Genomic DNA, 5,201 nt, shown 5'->3' on the forward strand with positions numbered 1-5,201 from the left:
GTAGTAAACAACGGAGCGGTACGTGGGCCTTTTTTTCGTCCATTTTAGTAACCCGACCCGACTCGCAGTGTAATCAACGTTACTGGGGGACAGTTTGTGTGTGTGTGTGATATAGGGTTAGATTCATAATTCTGTTAATTCTTGTTAAATAATAAAATGTTTATAAATTTTGACTCTGGTAATTTTCTTTTTTAATGTTTTAGAAATCATTTCTTTTTAAATGGCTCATGTGCTGTGTTTGAGTTGATTTTGTATTACACTTGCACTCTGTAATTCATTCCTCTAATCACACTATTCACAACTGCAGTATTTGGGGAAATAATAGCAATATGAAGATTCCAGTTGCTCCAGCCCTGGCATGTTCCTTAATGTTTTTTGTGTCTATGGAGTCGATTACGGAAATGGGTCCTATAATTACCCATGACCGTACTACGTGTTTTTCGGTGGCGTTTGACATTGACAAGGTTTCCCATCCGAAGCAAACTCCTGCATTGTCGCTTGGTTTTTAATATTTTTAAACAAATTGCCACCATTAAAGCGTTTGCAGGACTGCTTCCGGGTTCTCCTCCCTGCTTTTGTGAATGGAGTTGACGGCACTGCCTCGCCGATTATCACAGTCCTTTGCACATCGCCGCACTGGTGCCGATGACAATAAACTCCATTTAAAGTTTAAGAAGGAACTGCAGATGCTGGAAAATCGAAGGTAGACAAAAACCATCTATGGAGCGAAGGAAATAGGTGACGTTGAAACGTTGCATATTTCCTTCGCTCCATAGATGCTGCCGCACCCGCTGAGTTTCTCCAGCATTTTTGTCCATTTAATGTTTATTTGCGCTTCCTGCTCGCTTTGTATTATTACTCTATACCGGCAATTCGTTTAATACCAGTCACGGTGGCCGAGTGGTTAAGGCGTTGGACTCGAAATCCAATGGGGATTCCCCGCACAGGTTCGAATCCTGTTCGTGACGACGCGTTTCTTTTCGTTATTCGCAATTTTTCTTCAAACCTAACCAGTCAAAGATAACAAATACAACTTCTCGCACTCGTTCACATACGGTCCTATACCGGTTTGATGTTCACAGTGTAAAATGTGTACAGCATCATCAATAAAACAGATGAATATTAATTACAAATGTTTATTCATGATAGTTTACAATATACCACAACTCTACTCATGTTTATTCCATGGACAAAAAAAACTTCAGTTATAAATACCTCAGTAATTCTTGAATGCTGGGTTTTCACATCTACCTGTTATCTCCTCTACTTTATCCACAAATGCTGTGAATCGAGCATTCTTCACTGGACGATACAATAGAACTTTATCCCAGGAGTTAAATTGATCTACCCACAGTCATAAAACACGAGAAACATGAAATTAAATTGAGGAGGGGAAAGTAGAAGGGAGTCAGTCTACCCTCACGACAGCAGGGGATATATTATTACATTAATGCTTTCTCTTTTTATAAAAATAAGAACAGAAAATGTTGACAACGTTGAAGTGTGGAGGGGAAAAACAGATTCAACATTTTCTCTAGACCTGGAAAGAATGACAAAATAACCTGTTTTAAGTGAGGGTGGAGAGGGGAATTGACTCAAGTGACACAATTGCTTCTGGTGGCTGGTGGAATGAACGCGACAAAGTTAAAGATAGTCACAAAATACTAGAGTAACACAGGACAGGCAGCATCACTGGAGAGAAGGATAATGCTTTGCGTCAAGATCCTTCTTCAGACTAATTTCAGGGGAGAGGGAGATACATAGATAAGGAAGTGTAAGGTGTGAAAATAGGACAAAGAGAATAGGGATCAAGGCACGTCTGGGTTAAAACGTGGTCGTAGAGTGAAGACCAGGAGGAATCAGAGGGGGAGCAGCAAGGGAGGCAGGTGCTGAACTCTCGGCGGAGAGGAGAACTTCTTCAAAGTAGACATACCTTGAGATTTCTCAGTGGAGCAGATGATTTTTGTGGAGTGTAAAGAAGAACATGAATAAAAGCAGAAAAGGAAAAACTAGCCACTGGAACAGTTGAGATGCAGAATTCAACAACTGCTATAAATTAGGAATAAATGAGGATGTTGGAAATACTCAGTGAAATGGATGTCAACTGCGGCAAGAGAAAAATTGAGTTAAAGGAAGGACTTGCATGACAACTGGCCAGTCTAACACAAATAGGAAAGGCTGACTATTTGAAATAGTTTAATTCAGTATCAAATCCAGAGGGCTACGATATGTCGAGATAGAAGAAGAGGTGCTGTTGGTTGAGCTTACTTTGGATCAGTGTGGGAGGTTGAAGATAGAAGTCAGAGTGGACAGTCAACTGGAAACTCACGGCCGCTCTTACAGTCTCAATGGGGATGATCCACAAAATTATCAACCAAGTGGCATTTGATTTCTCCAACCTAAAAGGCAATCACATTATACACGGCAAACAATATACACCAAAATGGAAGAAGTGCAAGTGAATCTCCACGTCATCTGGGAGAACTATTTTGGATCCTAGCTGTTGCAAAGGGGCAAGATAAAAGCCCCCAGAACCAGGGGCCACAGTTTAAGAATAAGGAATAAGCCATTTAGAACGGAGCCGAGGAAACACATTTTCTCACAGAGTGGTGAGTCTGTGGAATTCTCTGCCACAGAGGGCAGTGGAGGCAGGTTCTCTGGATGCTTTCAAGAAAGAGCTAGATAGGGCTCTTAAAAATAGTGGAGTCAGGGGATATGGGGAGAAGGCAGGAACGGGGTACTGATTGGGGATGATCAGCCATGGTCACATTGAATGGTGGTGCTGGCTCAAAGGGCCAAATGGCCTACTCTTGCACCTATTGTGTGCATGTTCCAGGAATTGTATAGGGAAAAAGCACAGTGAAATGGGGAATGGTTGTGGAGATGGAAAAAAATTGAACCAGGAAGTTACATCCTTCAAAGTCTTAAAGGCAAGGAAAGATGGTTCTGGTGGTGGAACCTTGTTAAATTACTGAGGGCAATTTATTAAACAGAGGCCGGTGAGATTGAAGGCAAAAGTAACCTCATCATTTCTCTGGTTGAGATGATGTTGTATAATAAGAACCATATAACCATGCAGTTAAGAGTTCTCTCCAAGCCATGGTTAAGGGAAAGGAAATCTCAAGAGCACTGGTATGGAAAGTCTCGTCAAAGCAGATTCAGAGACACTAAGTAAATGGAATGAGATTCTTGTAGGGAGAAAGATGGAAGAAGGTGGTTAAGATAGCCGTCGGACTTTATGTTTAAGAAAGAACTGCAGATGCTGGAAAAAAAGGTAGACAAAAATGCTGGAGAAACTCTCCTGCAAGGGTCTCGACCCGAAACGTTGCCTAATCCTTCGCTCCATAGATGCAGCCTCACCCGCTGAGTTCCTCCTGTAGGACTTTATGGTGATTTACCTACTCCGAGATGAAGATGGGGAAGATTCAGATGTGGACCATGTTAATGTGAGAACATTAAACGTGATGAACTTTTCAATCTGCGTCGTTGTAATAAACGGTGCCAATACAGTTATAACTGTAGTGTCAAAAGGCTGAAGTAGAACGGAAGCAGGGACTGTGTAGGAAGGAGTTGCAGATGTTGGTTTAAACCAAATAGACACAAAAAGCAGGGACAGTTCCACATAACTTGCATAGATACAGCTGTAGCATGGGAGAGTTCCCAGATACACCTTGGATATGGACCAAACCAGTTAAAAACATTATTCAATGCCAGTACAAGCTTGGCATTTTCTGTTCTTATTTCAGACTTCATTTTTTTTTTTTCATTTCAGTTGTTGCATAAACTATTTTACAGCAGCTAAAAAACCCAATGATTCTTAAGTTTGGTAGCCCTTTATTTCAAGTACATTTCATAAATTATATGGAGAGTTTGGACTACAACATTGACTTCCATCTTTTGAATAATATTTTTAAATTGCAAAATGTGATTTGAACTCAATTGCGTTCTTTTGGTTTAGTTCCAGCATAAAAGCAGATTCTTTGCTTGTTGCACGACAAGTTGTGTTTGCAACCACACACCAAAGCAAATTTCTCTGGGGCGAATAGTTCTTGCAGATAGAACATGATATAATCTCCACAAAACACAAAAAGCATCCAAAGAACAAACCATCTCAACAGGAAGAGGAAAGAATTGCACCGGCATGTTTTTTTGGAAACATTCTTTTGGTGGGAAAAGAATTGTGTATTCCTACCTCCATTTGTGAATTGTTTTGTGCAGATTCACTTTACGGTAGACTTTACTGCCAGTCCCACCTTCAAATCACTCACTGATCGCATTGTCAATAGGATTGGAGCACAACTTCAAATAAAAGCACATGGCACCTAAAGGTTCCAGCATCCTTCAATGTTGACCATTAAGTCAGCAGAAACCAGTGGTGGTGAAGCTACCCTGAAGGCACGATCCGTATGGAAGCAAGGCCTGTTTTCTCCTCCCCCCCCCCCCCCCCCCCCCCCCCCCCCACCCAAAACAGAGATTGCAAATACTAGTTGCAGCAAAAGCAGCTTTTGCACAGAGTTCTGTAGTTTTGCGCAGCATGCACCGATATTGGCTATATTGCATCAAAATTGCACAACAGCATTGAAGCAGATACATGGATAGGAAAGCAAGGTGCAGAAAGGTATGGACCAAATGGGACGAGCTTCGATGGGGCATCTTTGCCGGCATGGACAAGTTGGGCCGAAGGGCCAGTTTCCGCGCTGTATGACTCAAAGACACCAAACCAAAGCTTGTAGTTGAGTAGAAGATCTGAAGTAGTGGTCGTGAAATTCAAGCCTTTTCATCTCCAACTTATTAATACAACCACCACTCGTCAACTGTTCTTCCCATTCGTATGCGCAGAAATTAAATGACCCCATCACATCCATGGTGCAATTTAATTTGCAAATCCCAAATAAAGCTCAGCATCAAGTTATAATTAAATAAACATTTTGCATAAATTGGTATTTTGTACAAAAAGAATGAAAGCTGGCTTCTTTCTATGTGGTTAATGCCACTGTGGCAAGAAGAAATGTAGGAACCTATAACTACACGTTAATACTTGATGCCGTTTCTGCACAGGTCAGCTGAAGAGGCCACACTAACGCAAGTCACCCAAATCCAAGCTCAGAATGGGAGATGAATATAATTGCAGGTTGCTCAAAGAGGCACATGAAAGATGCAAGATGGAAAGAAAAAGACAAGACACAAAATAAAAACCCAAA

At 41.3% G+C, this 5,201-nt stretch overlaps 1 non-coding gene across 1 annotated transcript; it reads left to right on the forward strand.

The window, feature by feature from the left end:
* The first annotated feature begins 886 nt into the window (after positions 1-886).
* Positions 887-968, forward strand: trnas-cga (transfer RNA serine (anticodon CGA)). The gene has a single exon. It is a non-coding gene; the product is annotated as a tRNA-Ser (tRNA).
* Positions 969-5,201: the final 4,233 nt, after the last annotated feature.

The sequence above is a fragment of the Leucoraja erinacea genome, chromosome 40, assembly GCF_028641065.1.
Source record: "Leucoraja erinacea ecotype New England chromosome 40, Leri_hhj_1, whole genome shotgun sequence".
Taxonomy (NCBI): domain Eukaryota; kingdom Metazoa; phylum Chordata; class Chondrichthyes; order Rajiformes; family Rajidae; genus Leucoraja; species Leucoraja erinaceus.